General features: G+C 39.2%; 2 protein-coding genes across 7 annotated transcripts in view; one reads left to right on the forward strand and one right to left on the reverse strand.

Moving 5' to 3' along the window:
* The window catches only part of ALDH1A2 (aldehyde dehydrogenase 1 family member A2), a 112731-nt gene extending 96337 nt beyond the window's left edge, over positions 1-16394 (reverse strand). The window contains exons 1-4 of one of the 2 annotated variants that reach the window (XM_086849028.1): positions 15773-16394; positions 13618-13771; positions 13414-13525; positions 12346-12649 (exon numbers count right to left, since the gene is read on the reverse strand). The gene's annotated coding sequence lies outside the window, so the exon portion shown is untranslated. Of the gene's footprint in view, positions 1-12345; positions 12839-13413; positions 13526-13617; positions 13772-15772 lie in introns of both variants that reach the window. The other variant, XM_086849029.1, reaches the window with a different exon arrangement.
* The window catches only part of LIPC (lipase C, hepatic type), a 77384-nt gene continuing 72925 nt past the window's right edge, over positions 15882-20340 (forward strand). The window contains exons 1-2 of one of the 5 annotated variants that reach the window (XM_086849036.1): positions 17258-17315; positions 18519-18683. The gene's annotated coding sequence lies outside the window, so the exon portion shown is untranslated. Of the gene's footprint in view, positions 16422-17257; positions 17316-18518; positions 18684-20340 lie in introns of those variants that run through there. The other 4 variants (XM_086849035.1, XM_023934094.2, XM_086849037.1 and 1 more) reach the window with 4 other exon arrangements.

A 20340-nucleotide genomic window follows, 5' to 3' on the forward strand; every position in this document is an offset into this window, starting at 1 on the left:
AAAACATTCTCAAAAAGATATTAAGTGAACATCAGAGTATAGCTATCCGGGGAGAACAAGGAGTGTCAGAAGCTCTCTTCACATGTAGAAGCTTAACTTCATGCCCAAATAGCAGCTGTGTACAGCTTAGAAAAGTGAAAAGTTGTAAAACAGCTATGACCTGAACCTCTCTGATGGTGTTTTAAGGTTACCATGACTGAGATAACCATGCTCAAAAATAACTAGCTTGTTTTACTTTCAAGCTTATTTTTCTTAATAGATTTGTAACATTGCAGTCTCTGGCTATGAACTTTGCTACTGTCATCATTTTACTGATGATCCTGAAGGTCTTTTCCTCTGTTCTTCTATTCAATATTTATTTTTAAATAAACACAAAGGAGGTCTTTTCCTGTGTGCTCTTATTTGGTCTGATAATAAACACATCTTCCTTCATGATCATCTCCCTCCTCTGCCCTGGTACACAGTGACACAGAGCCCCACAGGCCTGTGGTGTGTTGGGCTGTGGGAGAACAAAGTGTTACACACCAGGACTCTAAAAAAATTGCAGCTGAGTCTCTCTGGAGGGCTTCATCCCACAAACCTTCCTCCTACAGCGACTTTGGGAAGTTTTTCACTGTCAGAACAATCCTTTACTCTGTAAGGCAGCTTTATCAAAAGCAGTGTCTAGCACAGAGGCTCTAGTGCTACCTCAGTTTCATTGTGATGGAAGAAGAGGACCACTGGCCTACCTAGGAGGAGTTTGGTGCTGACTACACATGTCCAGCTGTTCTGAGAGCCAGATAAAAGCTTAGACTGAAAAAAATAGAAATCTATTGTGGCATTTAAGCATAAGGAGATACTTCAGGCATGAAACTTGTCTGCTGAGCATCTCTGGCCAACAGGTATTAGACACATACCGAAGTCAATATAAGATATCGAGGCTGTTTCCATAAGCATTTACCCATCAAAGAGAAGTTCCTGGTGAAAGGCAGCCCTTTACAGAACACTTTTTTCAGAGTATCAACATTGCAGCACCATCTGGATTATTTTGTCAGTTGTGTATCAAAAGCCACAGCACTTGTAAGTATTAATAATAGCTCCATAATCACTGGTAGATTTTTTTTAAGCAAAGCCTGTTTTTAAGTTTCATTTGGCCAGGACATTGTTTATCATTATTACTTATTGTATTATTTTTTTCAAGACTGTGACACAGTGCTATAAATGCTAGAGAAACATTATTTGGACAAAAAATATACATTTTAAGTGTGATGAATATGGCAAGACCACATTAATTCTGAACATTTTGTTTATTTGTCTCAGTCTTGAATACATGAAGGATGTATTCATCTGGCTACTTGCTTATTTGAATGTCTTAATTATGACATTTTGAAAATCTTAACAGCTCTTAAGAAAGCAATTTGTATGAGCAAGGTCTATTGTGTTTTCACAGAGGCATGGCTTCTGTGGTCAGCAGCAGAGTAAGTGTGCAATGGACAACGTGCAAATGCAATGCACATAGGAAATGCCACCCGTGGGTCAGTCAGGTCCCCTGTGTCCAAGAGGTGAGGACAATGATTAGGATGTAAGGACTGATGATATTTTTTTGCTAAGTGTTTGTGTGATGCTAAGCACAATGATGAGACCCCATAGCACTGGGATGATAATGACCACAGCTTTATTGTGCTACCGCCTCATAATCCTTGATCATGAACTCAGCCCTCCATTGTAGGGAAGATATATTAACCTGCACCATTTGTGCAGCCCCTGATCTCTCTGAGAATGCTAATATGATAGAGTTTGTAACTAATGCTGAGTCTGAAGGCTGGTTTTGGTGACTGGATGGATTTCCAGTAAACTGAGATCACTGCTCCAGGCACACAATTCCAGTTCCTTGTTACCTGGAGAAGCACGTAGCTAAAAGAAGAAAATGATGCTTTACATTTTACACTGAAAGCACAAGACTTAGTTATACCCAGAGATACAAGACCCTTGCACTAAGTGCGCCAATAGTCACAATATTGGAACACTGTGGTATATTTGGAAAGGCCATCTGAGCAGGACTACAATGTTCACATCCCATTACCAGGCCCAAAGTGCCCTAATTATATTGTTTGTGTACGCTTGAAAAACTTCATGCTGCTTTTGGACAGGATGACTAGTATCTCTAGGGAGCATCATGAAAAGGTCATGTGCATCTCACAAGACTCACAAAAATCCCTAGACTTTTAACAAACACATTAATTCATGTTGAATAGCTCACGTTCCAGCTATAGCTCTATTTTTAGGTTATTTGCTGTGCTTATATAAAGAAGTGCCACCAGTTCTGAAGTATTTTTAAAGATTCAAAGGTAGCTGTTCTCTTCTATGCAAGAGGCTGTTTCCACGATACCACCAGCTGCCAGCTAATGGAGCTGCAGGGAAGGAGCCAGAACATGGCCAAGTGACTTAAACTGGAATGTGAGCTAAATGCTCCACAGTGAGCTGGGGAGGTCCTCGTTAAACTGGTTAGTTGTTTTGTCCTGGGAACCTTAATAAAATCTAGACAGCAAAAAAAATGCTCATTACTGAAAGAGCACATCAGAATGTCTCAGGTCAACAATGACTTGATCTAATGGCTTACTCCTTAGTCAATATCTGAGATTTCCCTAAGAGATAACTACTTTTTCCTATTGCATTGTTGAAGGGCCAAAAAATTCAAGGTTTACCCATGAAAAACAGAACAGCCCCTTAGATTATTTACATATCCAGAATACTGCAAAAGTACTCTACAAAATGGTGGAGACAGCCACCAGGCAGAGCTGTGATAAGGATTTGCAATGGGCACAGAAAAATTGCAATAACATTTTTAACTTGGTAGCCAAATTACGGAAATCTACATACAGCTGTTTTCCTCAAGATTTATTCTTGAAAAAAAGCACTTTCTTTTGAACACTGAGTGATGTTTTTTCTGTATACCTACATTCAGAATAGACTAAATACAAAGCAGCAGGTGTAAAGCAGGCTGCTGGCATGAATGAAGTATATGGAAGCATAATTGTTTAAATAATAGCTAGGCCAAAATTATGGGCTCTACTAAAGAGGACTTAAAACTGAGTCTTCATCCAGAATTATATTTCTTTTACTCACCTAGAAAGCTCCACAGTAAACCAAGACATTGTCCTGTTCAATTCCTCAATAAGAGTATACTAGGACTGTAATGAGGTCAAATTTTCCTCTTCTGAGCCTCTGATAGTAGAATTAAAGCACACCATGTGATATTTTACACTTTCTCCCTATTAATTGTCTCACCATCAGCCTTGAAAACTCTATCTCCTTAATATTGAAGCTGTTGCTTTAAAACAGTAAGAGGAAACATGAACACTACATCATGGAAGACAAAGTGTTTAATATATGTCAATGTATCAACATTTTCTAGTTTCTAGGCAGTTTATATATAGGTGTTACAATAAGCAAATTTAGGAGCCCAGGAAATGCAAAGCAAGTCCATACAAAAAGTCACTGAATTAAGCAATAACACATGGCCAGAAATATATCTTCCAGAGACCAAAGAGAATAAAAATTAGGTAAACCAGGCAATAAAAAGCGATCACTTGAGACATGTGTTCTATATCCTTGTCATCTTAGGAGCACAATGAAAATGAAATACCAAAAGGCTTGATTATACTAAGTGAAAAGGTAGCCTAACTGTGCAGACTAATACCAAAAGCTGTATATAAATGTATAGTCTTAACACATTGCCCAGTGCTGCTACAAAGTGGTATTTGATCTTGTGGGACCACAAGTTTCTTGTCACTCTAATTCCATTTTTATCAGCTCATGATTTTTAATCAGGAAAATGTTTCCACAGTCCCCTTTACCAATAGGGAATTATATATACACTTAAGCATATGCTTATGAGAAATAGGAATGCAAGCTAACTGTTTACTTACTTGATAGAAAATTATGTTTAGACAAAAGATATAATGAGAAACTTATGAGTTCTCAGGACAGCTGAAAATTATGGTGCAATACAATCTGCACATCCAGAAGTTTGTTTTTGTTTGCCTTATGTTCAGGGAAAGACTTAAAACTCAAATCAAATCACAGTCATACTCACAAATTTGCCTTAGCTTTTATAACAGTGATTAAAAGCAAACATTCATGGTTTGAAGTACATATAAGAGTATGAAAACATATACCAAAATTCCCTGAATTCTGCAAATTATCAAAAATACACTTTTCCGTGGTTTGAGGTTACATAAGAAAATAAAAACAATGCTCTAGAACTTGAGTCATATCAAATTGACTGAGGATATCCCCAAATTCAAGACACAAGTAAGAATGTTTAGGTTCCCTAAAATCTGTGCAACCATTTTGAGCTGACTGTAGGGTGATGGCTTTGAACTGCAGTCACAATTTATTGAATAGGCCCATATTTGCTATAGAAATTGATACAGTGGAATAACTTAGGACTTTATTACCACTGAAAGCAAGCCCACTGATTTTACCAAGTTCTGAATCAGCCACAGTTCTCCATGGGAGCATAAAACATCTACCTACTTTATCTCAATGCTTCTTAGGATATAACCACATTTTCTTTGGGATTTGCACATTTCAAAGATAATAGATCATTCTTTTCATACTAGATTGTTTTGATCTAGACTTAAATGAATTACTTGCATACTTCAGTAGTTGTGCACTTAAAATCATAGCAATTAAAATTATGGAGTCAATACTTAATCTGTTTATTTCATGGTAATAGCCAACACAGTCAGCAGTAAAGAATGTATCAGAACAGTGTGCTTCAGATAAAGTCTTTGGAAATGTGCAGTACTTAGAGTAGTTACCAGCATTTCCATTGACAACCCTGATTTAGAAAACTATAAACAGAGAGGGAAACATTTTTAACAGCTAACCTTCAGCAGATAGCCCCCCTTGAAAGTAATTTGTACCTTTTGTAAACATTTGCCCATAAAGACATGATGACATGTTTTAGTCTCAGTGAAACATGTTGCAGAAAATCTTGACACAGTTTATTTAACCTCTCTTCCATATGTAAACCGTATTTGACCTCCTCCAAAACACTTTGAAATACCACATTCACTCTCTCATTGGGGAAAACATCCAACCCACCAGATCTTTCAGGATTATGAATTGATTACAGTTTTCAGGTCTTTCTGAGTTCAAATCCAAGAGATCAAATCAACTCAGTTTTGATATATAAGTGATAATTTATATCTCATTTCCTAGATTGAATTGATCTCTAAAGACTAGCCTATAGTTTACTCTTGAATTCTTCAAAAGTCAAAGCCACAAATCAAGTTGCTTTTACATGAAATGAAAAGATTATCCCAAGCTGTGACTAAAAATGAAGTAATGTGCACACGTTTTAAAAGGCCTACCCGTTACACAAGAGCAAGGCTGAGAAGAAATTGTAGGTGTCTCTTCAATGTTTGAGTGCCCATATTGCAGAAGATAAGCCACAAAAAGGAGTCAGGTGCCTGGTAAAATCCACAGGACCTAGAGGGAGAGAGAGGGATCCCTAAAACTATGATTGCCTCTGAAGAAAAATTCAAAATCTGTCATACACTTTGAAAGAGCTGTGAGGCCACACAGACCCAGGGACTCACAAAGCTGATACCCCCATCAGACCTGACGGCTGTTTGATGAAATCAGGAGACCTCCTCTCTGCTTTTTCAGCCTGACCGGCCATACTTGCTAAAAGGCAAAGGAAACAAGATGCAGCTATGGCCAAAAGGGAGGGAAGAAAACTTGGAGCAAAAATTCTGAAGATTGGAAGCACTAAAGCCTTTGGCTGAATACACATAACTGTGTCCTCAGGCAGCTGAGCAGGATTTGCTGTCTAAAAAGAAGCTGCAGATCTCAAGAGACAGTACCACACTCCTTGCATGCCTGGCTGAAGATACTCACTTGTGTCTCAGGAGTTACACAGATTTATTAACAAGGCTTCAGCTGGGATTTAGGAGCCTCTGCTGTTCCTGCACTTAATTGGCCAGAGACACCTGCTGGCATCCTACCCACACCAGCCTTTTGGGACTGTCCTGAGGTAACTTTTCTGCTCCCATCACAAAGTACAAATCCAGTTACTTGTTGCTACTATTTGTAATTCTTGATTAAGTAACTGATGGCTGAATAATTACTGATTCCAGCATGGGGAAGGTCTCAGCCCTGCAAGGATTTCAAAACTAGTATCACAGACTAAAAGCCCTTCTGTGCAAATAGATCTCATTGCCATGAAAGCTTAATTTTCTGCAAATTAACACCTGCAAACTGCCACAGGAGTCCTGCAGCCACACTTTCTCCCTTGCTGTCACCACCATGGCTTACTAAAGGGAAATTTTATGATGCTCTAAAATCAACATTTTGATTGTCTCAGAGACTCTTGAGTTTTTTAAGCAATTCTAGTTGAGTGGCACATTACACATAGGAGAGCTTAGTCCCCAAAAATCTCTGGCACTGGTTTGTTCTTCTGTGCCTGAGTTTGCCTTGAGCAAAATATGACAGCACCTCTCGCAGTTTGAGTACACAGAGCCAGTTACCTTTGTGCTTAAGGTGTGTACAACGTTAGAGCTTGAGCTGGCCTCACTATGCTGGCATGTAACCTGTATTTGTTGAACTTAATACCAATATAATGAGGCTGGCAAAAGCATTTCAATGTAGAAAAAGCCATTTCACCAAAGGAAGAAAAAAAATTAGCCAAGAGACAGTTCCTAAATTCTCTGCATCCTTAGCCATGGTTGCCTGTTGTTGCTGCTGTGCTGTTTTCTGGGCAAACACGTCAGGCTGCATTCTGCTGAAAGAAGTTCAGCCAAATTTCAGCCAAGCAGGAAAATGTTTTGACGTAATTACATGAATCTGCAGTGGGGAAAATGGTCTCATGCAGCGAGCTATCCTATTATTAAACTTGGGAGCAGTCTGGAAAGCCTTGTGTCAGAATTCAGCATCACTGAAACAACACAGAGGCCACAGACCTGCCTGGTGAGTTGTCCTTTTTTTAGAGAAACACATTCCATGGGCCATAGATGAGTGTATTAACATAGATCTGTGGCCTTAGAGAAACTCTGAATGTCCCCAAAACCTCACAAATGCAGGCCAAAGCCCCAAGTCACCAGAGCACAGATTTAGCTTTATGTCAACCTGACTTACAATGTTTACATAATATCTGCTGAATAGCAATAGTCTTCAGAAAAAAAGATGAGATTCAGTATAAAAGATTGTGCCCTCATCTGGCATCTGAAGATTTCACAGGATGGAAATCTGGACAATGTCTTAGAAAAAAGTAATAAAAATTAACAATTCGGCATCAGACAGAGAATGTTCTGCTGGGACTAAGTTCATGCCTGTTACTCTGTTTCCAATTAACTTGATTTTAGAGCAATGGATGCTCTCCAAAAATTTACATGAATAACAAATACAGTGAAAACTACAGATTTCCTGGGGTGTTTTAATTTAACATTAACCAGATGCATTAGCAATAAAGGCTGAATTCAAAGTCTGGTGCCTTAAAGCATTTAAACCATTTACAGTGGAGAACTTCCTATCTAGAAGGAATATGCCCCAAGAGATGCATATGCCTGCTTGTAACTGTTCAATATGACCAATATTTTAGAAGCTTATAGCCAGGTCAAGCCCTATGTTGCATTCATCCATCATTGGTTCAAAAATATGGTTATCAAGTTTGCCAAGAAATACGTATTTATAAAATGCTCCCATTAGCATAACCTGCAGGGCCTGCTCAGGTACAAAATCTATTGAAATGGATTTCTCCCTGAAGGAGGTATCCTTCTATTTAGTTACCCTCCAGGTACTCAGTGCCTTTGGCTCCCAAATCTCCCAGTGTTCCATAGTGGTTGGGCAGCTCTGGGTGAAAGGAAAAGCGGTCACAGGGGTAAATGGAGTCAGGGAAACTCACACTTGGAAGAGCACAAGCAAGAGCAGGGCCTGGCAGAGATGGGGTAGGGAGACCAATCTGCTGGGTCATGTTATCCCCCAAGAACAAAGGGAAAAACATTTCAGCCAACAGGAGTTGGGAGAGCAAAGGTAGGGATGAACTTTCATAGAAATAGATACAAATATTCAGGTCTTGGCAGGCACTACTTTGGAGATTCATCTTTCCCTTCAGATATATCTACACATGACTACTCTTTTAGCACCCTCCTAAATCATTTCAAATCAGACTAGCCATGTACTTTGCATGCAAGCCAAGGTACTATACACTGAAAAGAGGAGACTATATTTGAGTAGATTCATGTGATTCACTAAGAACTAGTAACTTCTCATGGAAAACTCTCACTGAGTCTGCTGAGAGCCTATATTTTTTTCCTACTTCCCTGTTCTGTATTTATTAAGGAGATTGGGATGACAGCAAAGTTATTTTTTTCTTGAAGTTCAATTTCTTCTTCTTCATCTAAAATCACAAGCTGCTGACTGTGAAATTGCAATTCCTCATGATGAAAGAGAAAACATTTGCAATAAGACAATAAAAAGGAAGACTGTTTAAGGCCAGAAGGAAGCATCAGGTTTTCAAAATGAACAAGATATGGTGCTTGAAGGTATAAAAAATATATTTTCTGAAGCTTTATAAGGATAACTGGATCTTTAAACAATGCTGGTATTTTCTAGCACTTTTTCTGCAGCTTTATGCAAAACCCTTAACACTGGAAGAACTCTCTTGATTTCTCCTGCTGCTTTCTGGTGATTACACCAGTCCATTTTAACCATATTCCTGACGCTTTCTAGGAATTCACCTTCTCCTTTCTAAGAATTTATTCATTGCTTCCTAGGAATTTTCCTACTAGTTTCTAGGGCTTCCCTTACATTTTAAAAATCCTGATACTTTCTAGGAATATCCTGTCTGTTTTCTTGGAATTTTTCCCTACACAGTTTTCAGAGAGTATTCTAGGAATTCACATGCTGCTTTTTGGGGATGTTCCTGATGCTTTCTAGTACTTCTCTCCCCATTTTCAATTACTTTTTTGCAGCTTTCTAGAACTTCCCTAAATCTTTTCTGAGAATCTCCTGTCAACAGTAAGAGGGAGGATGCTTAGTGAAGGAAGCTGTGAGCAACTGCAGTGCAGACAGGACTGGGCTCCATGGCAGCTTCTTGGGGCCAGCAGAGCAGAGCTGGACAGTGGCTGTTCCATCAATAGCCCAGACACTGCCAGACAAAGGTGAGGAGCAAATCGTGTCCAAAGTCAATCCAGGAAATCCAAATGAGTATTCAGGAACAGCCCAAAACAGGGTTTGAAACAGGCACACCTATATGGTGTAGCTCACACAGGCACATTTTGCGGATTAGCAAACACTCTCGTTGAATAATTTCTGCATTCAGTGTTTTGTACAATAACCTTATTAGAAACTCTGTATTCTTTATAAAATTATGCACTTTTTTCTATAAAGTTGTTTTAAATTTTTAACACAGGAAATTCTGAAATGTTAATTTCAGAATTTCCCATTTATAATCCATCACAGAACTGGGATGTGGGCAAATTGTTTCTTTTCCCTCCAGAAATGCATGAGAATTTACTTTGATACAAAATCATTTCATCATAAATTCAATTTAAAGGTATGGCTTCTTGAGTTGTACTTTCTTCTGTTTGCTACATTACTTATTTACTGGTACTAAAATATTTATACCACGCACTATAACTTATTTTCATAATTCCTATCCATGTGGTAGAAAATAATTGTTAGAGGTTCTGCTACAGGATTCTTATACTTGCTGAAGTTTAAAGTTATTTAATACAAGTATTTGATAGGAGTGTTATTACTACTGATGTGTTACTCAGTTCCTTTTCTATTTATGGACAGCTGGCCAGCAAATGTTTTTCAAAATATGTTTGAGTGCCCTTGGATTCACATGGAGTCCAAGCTGATATCTTGTGTGGGAATGAAGAATGATTTTTAAGCTCTGTCTTGACATTTGAGGTGTATCCCCATTGCATAATGAAACATGAGGCATATATTACAAAAAAGCACATTTTTCCTAAGAGCTTCTATTTCTTTAAATTTCATTATTTAGTGTTTCATATTTAAAAGGTGGGGACCAGTAAGTATTTAGCACATACACAGACAAGAGAACAAACCTTCCTACACATAATTTGCCAGCTGCTACACAAGCTGTTAAAATACTTGCACATATAATTTTCACTGCTCTGTGTTGGATGCTAAAGGTTGGACATTCCTCACTACAAAATCACTACTAGAGACAGAATTCTACAGCAGAGGACAGGATTATTCACTGCACTTCAGTATGAAATACACTGCAAATGCTCTTGCAATTCAAATGGTGAAGCAGAAGCCAGGACTCCATAAAATTCTTGTGCCCCTGAGCTGGTTAGTTGAGATGTGTTATGCACTAAAACCATCTTTACAGGATATTTGTCAGCTTCTTTAGACCTCAGACTCTGTGAACTATCCTACTGACCTACATCTGATGTCCCCCAAATGCTGTTAAGATGTGAAGAATAAATGTTCTAATGAAGTTTTACAGTTTGTGAAGGACATGTTATTTCTTTCAACAACTATTTGGACTTTCATGTCTTAAGAACATAAAAAATGTAATATATGTAGTGATAGTTTAAAAATAGGTGTTCTGGTAATTTTGATGCTATGTTATTGGGGGCAGTATTGAGGATAGTGTATGGGAAGGTGTTTAAAACAGTTTATATAGATCTGGCTTTGGAGTCATTCTCACTGAGCTTTGCTACAGGTGCTCCAGGAGAGAAAAAAACGCTTCAATTCAGCTTCTGCTTATGGCCATCTAGAAAGCCATGGCACGGCTTAGTCTTACTATCCTGAGGCTCTTGATGTATTTGCAAAGGCAGTTAAAATTTTCTTTAGTAAATACAATTTCGAATTTCTAACAAAACCTAATTTCCACCTCTTTGCAGACCATTTGTACTAGTCTACAGCAGACAGTAACCCACAGCACCAACCAGCCAAGGTGCCAAATAAATCATACAAAATGCCTTCAAGGAACTGAGGTAGTTTTGAAAATGATAATTTTATTAGCATTCTCCTAAGATTATGGCTCTGCAACTAGGTCAGCAACCTATTGAAAATCAGTGAAAAGCAAAAGCATATAGACCTGATGCTGTTTTCATTTGCAAAGTGATAAACCAGGAGTAAGCCTAATGAAAGCACTAATGCAAAACTCACACAAGTGAATAGAAAATCAAGGCAGAGTTTCTACTGAATTGTGTATTTTTCTCTTCAGAATGCATACTGAGAATACTTTTAAGTTTCCAGCATGTACATGTGAAATAGCTGCAGTACCTAATTTGTAATGCTCTGATTTCATATTCACATGATGAATCTACATTGTCACAACAGAATAAATGTCCATAAACACATGTATTTTTTGCTGTCTACAGAATTCAGAAAAATGAAAAGCAGACAAAACAGCATTTTTGGCATATGAATATGCTTGCCAGGATTTAGGACAAAACATTTCCTTGCCAAACTCTCCTCCTTGCCCAAGTCACAAACAAACATCATAAAATAGTCCTACATAACTGCCAATCAGATTTTTGTAAAAAATCTAATTGAGTCTTTGTGCTATAGACAAAACCATTCTGTTTACCATGTGCCTTCTCATCCTCACTGAATTTGATTACACAACAAGCTCCTAATTTGAAGATCATTGAAATCCACAGAAACATTTCTATGCTTTACAAACTATTTTTTCCCATTTGAATAAGAAAGAGCAAGAAAATCTCATGTAGTGTGGCTTTCTGCAGATTATCAGTGCAGCCAGTGGCAGATCTGTGAAGAACTTAGTGCTCCTTACTTCTCCCTGGGAGATATGGAGCTGGCCATCTACAAACAAGTGCTGCCAAGATTTGAACAGTCAAAAGCACTTTTTGTTTGCTTTCCCTGTTTGTTCTGTAATGCACACAGTGGATGGAAGATGGAGGGGTTTCTGTAGACTTTGGGAAATAACATGAGCTGCAGTGGTCTAAGTGGTTGCTGCCTTCACTTCAATAAAACACCTACCAGCACATAAACTGAGCCTTCAGCTGCACCTTTCTAAATAAAAACTTTCTTCCCACACAGTTCCAATCAGCTGAATTGTGATGCAAAGAACTTTCCAGGAGAGGTTAATTTAAAGGAATGACTTTAATCTCTGTCTTCTCTTTTTCTTTTACAGAATTAATTATTTAAAATTCTGCCAACAAATACATTCTTTTTTCCCTAAATTTTAAGACAAATGTGTAAAAACTAATTTTACTTCAATTAATGGATTTCTAACAGCCAGTTAGATATCACAGTCCATTATTAATTAGTGAAAAAAAAAAAGTATTTTATGCAGAACCTAGATTATCTGAAGCATCAGGTACTGATTTAAAAAAACAGAGTACTTACTTTTTTTAAATATTGCAGGGCAGAGTTATAGCTCCAAAATTCATGGAGGCATTCTTCAGAGGCAGTCTCCAAGAGACAACACTGTTCACCAGAAAGGGAAATAATGCTCTGTATTTCATACAGAGCCACAGAATGGTTTGGGTTGTAAGGGGCCTCAAAGATCTCCTAGTTCCAGCCCCCCTGCCATGGGCAGGGGCACCTTCCAGTAGACCAGAGCTCAGAGCTCCATCCAGCCTGCTTTTGAACACTTCCAGGGATGGAGAATTCTCAGCTTCTCCGGAAACGTGTTCCAGTGCCTCACAGGCTGAAAAGATGAGGAAAAAATTGTTCAAAGTGGACTTTGTAACAAGATGTTGAGAAAAGACCTTAGCTGGCACTGTGGCTTTGGCCTACTCCACTTCCCAGAGCAGGCTTTGATCTGGGGCTTCACAGAAAACAGCACGAGTGAAAATTACCTCCCTGAAATTCACTTCAGTGTCTGCTGGTTATAGCCCTGGAAAGTCAAAGAGGGTAGATTATTTCCATTTTAAAGAATCCAAAATTAACTTCTTCACAACAGCAATTACACCACTGCAATCAGTAATGGGGTGATTCACGTTTGGATTGGCCCCACAAGAAATACTCAGTAATTAATAAATTCTCATTTCTTTCTTTTTTGGAATGGGAAACAAGATGACTTTTCACACATAACTCTGCTCTTTAAAGTTAAGATAATTTGCTGTGCCTGCTGTCCCTGTCTTCCAGCAGTTGCTAAAAAGCAGGCTGTGATGCAGCAGTGCTGCTTCGGAGGGGCAGGTAAGTGGCAGCTGCTCTGTCTTGGTTCCTCCACAGTGCCCACCAGAAGTGTGATTGTAGCAGCTGCAATCCAGGTTTTCTGTCAGCTGCTTTGGATACCAAGAGCAGCAGTGTCACAGCCCAGCTAAGCCTTCAGGAAGCCAAGTGCTCCCCTGTGCAGCAGCCCCTGACACAGAAAGGCTGTGTGCATAGGCAGAGCCTCAGAGAGCTGCAAATCACCTGCCCCAAGGTGCAGCCAGAGCCTGGGGGGACCCTGAGAGCCCCTACACTCACCTCTTCCACTGGCTCTACTGTCACGTGAGCTGAAGCCACCAAAACTTCAGGGAAAAACTCAAATGTTGACTCTCAGCATAAGTTAACATAATTCAAGATGTCTAGACTTTATCTGCACATCGAAAATATAATTTCTTTTAGTGGATCTATGAAGATGTGACAATCTAAATAATACACGGGGTGATTTCTGCTTCTGAAGAGTACCTGCAGCTGGGCCAGATAGTGTCGTGATCCTTTCATTACAAATAGCTTTGCCCTCCATAAAACTCCTGGATGATACTTATCCCTTTGTGAAGCATATTCTAGTTAACCACTTGGTCAGTGGATGGATAAGTATTTTTTTCCTGTCTTACTTGTCCTGAAGGAAAAAAGAAAAAAAAGGTCAAACAACAAAAAACAGGAACAAATTCTCCTGATTATAGCAACTTTCCAACATGTGCATTAATGATACATACAGTAGACATTATTCTTTCTATCGACCCATGATTAGTATCTCATACAAATCATAGGCTTTCAAGAGTTTCACTCTTACAGAAATGCAGAAATGAACAAGCATTTTAAAAGGTTGGATTCAGAAGCTCTATATGGCAAAAAAAAAAATTTCTTTTCCTAATGAATGAAATGTAATTAAGAAAGAAAACTAGAAACAACAAACAACAACAAAAAGTTAGTGAAGGAACTATCTTCCTCAGAGAAAGCTTTATAAACAGAGTAGATTTTGGAAAAGAAGGAAAAACATAAAAAAGGAATCTGTCTACTGTATTGAAGAGAAGAGTGTTTTGCCTACATTTTTTGGTAAATAAAATGGATTTAACCAATTAACTATCTGGCTCTGATCGAGAATCAATCTCGTTTTGTCATGGAAACAGCTTGTAAAACCCTGAACATATGGAGAGTGCAGGCTGACGTCTGAAAGTTTCAATAAAATACTCAGTACTGTTACATCTGAGAACTGCATATTTGCCAAATGACAGAATGCAAGAAATTGCTGCTCCCTCTTGTTTAAGATGGATTGTGAGATGTCCTTACTTGCCCTACCAGGCAATTTGCCAGCATGCTTTGAGTCCTTAACACAGTAGTCACTGGATTTCTGCTTTATAGCAATATTTAAAAGACTTATGGTAAAATAGAAAGTGATTTCTCTGTGTTTTCCAGCCTTAGATTATTCTCTGGCCAGCACCATAACATATTCTTTAGGCAATCTTTACAAACTGATCCCCTTGCTCTGCATTCATAGCACTGGTTGAAAGTGAACGAGGCACTTTGCATCCCAACACATCAAACCATGGGCCAGCGCCAAGAATTAAAATCCTGACCCAGACTTTTTGAAGAACAAGGGTTGGGGCACTTCCTCAGATTCAGCATGAAGCCTTTGTTTCCATTTATAATCTGACAGTGGATGAGTATCAAACAGAGAGAAAGAAAAGAAGCTGAGGAAGGATGGGGACGTGGAAATCCAACATCTCTCTTGGACTTGCACTTGCAAACAGAAGTCCACACAATTTGGATTTTCATTTCTGTGAAGTGGGTGTTTTTCTGGTTTCTACATTCTTATCTCTAAAATGCCATGGATTCACAGTTGCATAAAACACTTCAAACTGAGCCAAAGTCTGAATTTAATTACCGATCAATTCTGTACAAGCTCATCAGTACTATCAGGAAATCAGCTCTTTGCCTATATAAAGGCACAACTCTATTTTCTGTCCTTAAAATCTACTGTCAGACCTTACTGACTAACACTGAAACTCACTATGGGAATAATACTTTTTTAAAAATAAGAGATGTACCATGTAAACCACCAGAAAAAAATTATGTAATCCTTAGTATGCAAGGTTGTTCAATAATATTTTGCTTTCTAGGAAAAAAAAAATGTTTTCTTATGGAAACTGTCTTCAAGACAAACATAGTTATGCTATACATGAACAGAAAATTTAGTAGAGTGATAGTCATATTTTTAGTTGTTTAACAGCCCTGGTATATCCATCTTCTACTCTTGGCAGCATAAAAACATTAGTGCTCCTGGCAAATATGACTTAGTAATAGTAAGTTACCATTGCTGAAGTGACTCTGAGCTGATGAATATACATAGAATGAAATAAACCCTAATAAAGATCCTATTAAGGAACACAGACATTTCAGTTATTGATGAAATTTGTACTAATTCAGCAATTTGTGCCACCAAATTCTACTCTCCTTTTATTCCCTAAGGCTGGAATTGCATTAAGAAAACTTAATTTTCAAGAAAATACAAATAAAAAAAATAGAGGAGGGAAACTTTGGTACACACAGAAAGTGCCAAGAGCAGCAATATTTTTGCTAATGTTTTAAAAACAAAAAAGATAAAAATATTTTTTTTAACCTAGAAGAAAATGTTTTCGGCAGACTACAAAGATGGGAAGTACTCGCATTCCTGGCGGCATCCTACTGCTCTGCGCAGCGATGAGAGAGAGGAGCAACACGATGGCTGCAGGTGAATGTCGGAGATCACTCGATGAGGCCCGGGGCGCCCAGAGGTGCGGGCCGGTGTCCCTGCAGCTCCCTCGGCACGGCGGCTGTGAGAGCAGGGACAGTTGTGAGAGCAGGGACACGGCTCCCAGGGACACCACAGCTCCCGGGGACACACACAGCGGCTGTGTGAGCAGGGACAGCCCCTGCTCGGCCCGGGGAAGGCCGTGCGGACGGAGAGGCCTCACAGGCCCGCGGGCCAGCCCGGGAGCAGCCGCCTGAGAACGGCACCACCACTGCTGTCCCCGCCGGAGCCTACCGAGTGCTGAGGGAGAAAGAGCAAGTTTAACTGTTTTAACAACACCCGTCTTCCCTTTCAGGGATGCACTGCTGGAGAGACAGGTGCCAGCTGACAGCAGAGATTTTTAAAGCCCTGTTCCGGCTTTTTTCCCTTCCCAATTCCACGGCATTCGCCCGGGCCCGGCCGGCCCCGCCCTGCGCACAGGTTCGGCCATGTCGCTCCGCGGGCACAAGGTGGCACCTCACGAAGATTATTTTGGCTGGTCCGTGAGTTTTATTGCTTTTATCAAACAACCGCTTCATTCCGTTCTAATTTCAAACCGTTTTAAATAAAAAATTGGTGATGCTGGTGAATATTTCACCTAATTTAATGATTACTCCGTATTTCAGAAATCCAAAGTTTTTAAAAAAATTATGATTAAACCACCCGATTTCTTCAGAGAGTGTAAATTAGTCAAAATTTGTCTGTCACGTTCGTAATTTGGGATCAAAATTTTAGCCCCCCCAATTCACATTTTTGCTTGTCTTGTAGGTCTGTTGCAATTTACAGACTCAGAGAGATGGGAAACTCTTATCTCCCAGTGCGCAGGGGCAGCATGAGAGGAAAACACGAAGCCTGAGCTCTCTGTTCCCATTCTTTGGCTCAGTTGGTACAATGAGTCAGAAATGAGGCACCGGAGACTGAAAGGCAGAGAAATGAACACACTGAGAGAAAAAGGCAGTGTCACTTGCAAAGCAGACAGTGTCATTTTGGCCCGCTGTAGTAGCAGAGATGCTGTGATGGACAGCATTTACGGTTTAAAAACTCTGTGTATTTTATCCTCAGGGTGGTAACTCTGAGCTTTCTGATGCTTTTGACTTTGAACTTGGAGTAAAAGTTCACCCTTGCAGAGGGTGACCCACTTTGAAAAGCATTCCACTCTACAACCAGACAGAAAGCTTTGCACAATTTTGGTACCAATATTAAAGAAAGCTGAAATCAAGCTAGAAATTGTAGTCAAGGGAATGCATAGTCTCTCTTACAAGAGGAGGCTCTAACACTTTCTTTGCTTATCATGATAGTACAAAAACTGTTCTTTTCTTTCTTTAAACACTTCAGGGTCAGGTGTAAAAACCTGAGCATGGAAGAAGCTGAAAAGAAATGCCTCCATCTTAAAGTAAGGGACAGTTGGGAAACCAGAAGGTTTCTGTGTGGCAAGCCAGAGAAGGTCCTCCCAGGAGAGTGCAAGATGCAGGAATCTTTATTCATTGTTAAGCAGACCTTGATAGTTATAGCTAGGAGAGAGATAACAGGACAGAAATGCCTGCAATGATCCAGGGGCAGCATCTGTTCCATATTTTCACCTGATGACTGCTCAGCCACCACTATGAAGAAGGGCTGGCTTGGAGATTTACTGCTAAGCCCTGGGGCTGGCAGACAACAGGAACATAAAATATGGGGAGAAGCTCTGAGGCCTGTAGAATATTCAAAAGACATGCAGAATGAAAGATCCTATGTTGCTTTAATAGTTTGTTCAAAATACTGTGTACTTCAAAGTACTGACTACGCTAACTCTTCTAAAATGCTAGTTACACCCTAGCAGCTGTAAACTCCTTTCTAAAAAGTTTGTTGTCCTTTTTGCCTCAGTTCATGTGATTATTCTAGTTTCTAATAATTAAGATTGCATTTCATGATTCTCAACCTTATTCAATTAATGTTTACAGCTTTCCATGCTACAAAAATAATACTTGTCATTATTTTAATTAAATTATTCATAAATGGCATTGGTTCCACTTCAGATGTATGTGTAATGAGAACAGGACCAAGGAGACACATAATTAATCATAAATTTTGATGTATTTTTTTATGTTAATTGAAGATACATGGAACTGTTCACATTAAATGCAAATTTTTTCAAATTATCTTCCTGCTTTTTTGAAAAAACCAAACAACCCAACAACATTTCTTCAAGCTAAAACATGGAAATATTTTTTTATTCATCTTTACACCTCATTTCAGGCAATTTTTTTCCAGCTCTGACATGAGAGGTCTGAGAGTCTCCTTGCCCAGATGCCTTGGTGTGCTGCAAAACACACTGAGAATAATTTGGAGGCTGCTTTTTTCTTCACCACATATACTGTCAGCACTGTGGCACAAAACATGATTAAGTCTGAATATTCTGTCTTTTTACACTGCTGTCCAGGGCACATCCCAGCATATGTAAACTTTATTTTCTTAATATTATTCCTTCCAGCCAAAAGATTGACTGTTTTAATAGCGCAGTAGTAAAGCAATGGGCCAAATTCAGTCATTCCACTGAGGCCAGTAAGGCTTAGCCAATATACAGTGATGTAACTGAGCCATTTCTGGCTCACACCAGGGAAATCAAGGCAAATTTGACCCATGTCCAAATGGTAAAATGCATTGGGACATTTTCTTTCCTGCAAGTTCATAATCTCACCGGTGGAAAACATGTCAGTGCAAGCCCATGCTGGATCTGCTTTGGGGGATAAGAGAAGGGACCATGACTGGGCTGCAGCTAAAAGTGAGTTTGTGACCTGCCTTGTTCATTTGTTGTAGGACTGGGACAAAAGATCAGAAAACCTTCCCACCTGCTCAGTCAGGACGTGATGCAGTGACTTGCTGTTCTGTTAAAAGTGGGGGGTGGGCTGCTTTTGAAATACACTGAAATATGATCCAAATTTGAAAGAACATGAAAAGTTTCACCTTGAAAAGCTGGACTTAAAATTGCTCCCTTTCCCTTCTGAGCACACACAAAAACACCTCTGTTATGAATAGAAGCAGTAATCTTTTGTCTTTGCTCCTTCTTCCTTCTCAGAATCTACTTTCCACTTTGATGTCTAGTTTAGGTCCAAATAGTTGCAATGAAACTTCCAGGCACAACCCAAAGGAATAGTCCAACTGGAAAATGGAGAACAGATTGCTGAGTGTTAAACAGAACTTTGCTGTGCATTTAGTCAAAAGCTTTGCTGTCAGGGTCTTAAGGCAAAAATGTGTCCTGAAACAATGAAGACAAGCTTTAGCACAATGTGGCACAGGGGTGCCATCTAAAATTAATACATGGTAGTTGAGTTCTTACATTAAAATTGATAATTTTCACTGACAGTGGCTAGTGGGAAGGAGGAGGGAAACAAAAAAATGTCCATCTCTAGAGAGTAAAGGTACATGCACATTTACACACATCACGTAAGAAACTATAATGCAAAACAAAACCAACCCACAAATAGCTACAAATTCTAGGTCACACCAAAATGCATGGCAGACTCTTCATCTTTTTACCACCAGATTATTTCCACAGCTAATGAATGAAATGTACCTTCTACAACAACTCACCGCACAGTTTAGCTGCAGAATCTCAGGCATCTCTCCGCACAGACTCCCCAAGCACGGAAGTTATCCTGCCACCTGCACTCCTCCTGTGTTTCTGTGTTCAGTTAATCATTAACCATTGCTAATCCACTTTCCTATTTATTGATAATCACTGTGATGCTAGATAATCAAGGACACTAGAAGAACCTATGGCAACCTGCATATAATTTAGCATGAAGGAAGCAATAAGGAACACCTTAGAGTGCTAGTGGGAAAAGGGCCTGGGACCAACAGTGGGGAGTACTGGTTATGATGTGTAATTTGCAGAAAATTAGGGACAACAATTAGAGGAGCTGTAAAATCTCTGTTTCCACAGCCATGTATTTCAGATGCTTTCTTTCCTGATACAATTGGAATGTACAGATCATGGCTATTTGCAAATTGTATTTTTTCTGGTTGGAATTCTCTTTGGAAAGAGTTGCCAATATCCAACCTTCTTTCCACAAACCAGTTATTATCAGATCATATTCAAATAATTGCACCTTTATTTTTTGTGACTGCTCTAATGTTTCCTCAGTGATTAATTAGGCCCATCGGGATATGTTGGGTAGTATTTTATTGTGTAATGGATGCACTGTTGAGAAATCATGACTCACAACTGAAACTGATTTTTTTCCACATTCTGTTACTAATTTCTAAGGTTATTGCTCTGATATATTCTACCAGCACCCTTTGCCTTTTCTTAAATGTGGAAGTCAGAGCATGGGGATGGGATGCCAAGTCCCTACGCCTTTTTCCTCTTGTAAAGCTGTAGGAACTCTGCCTGGCAGCAGAAGCATTAGCTGCATTGTTCTCTGAATTCCTATAGCCTG

This window comes from Cyanistes caeruleus, chromosome 13, assembly GCF_971803275.1.
Source record: "Cyanistes caeruleus chromosome 13, bCyaCae1.hap1.1, whole genome shotgun sequence".
Lineage (NCBI taxonomy): Eukaryota > Metazoa > Chordata > Aves > Passeriformes > Paridae > Cyanistes > Cyanistes caeruleus.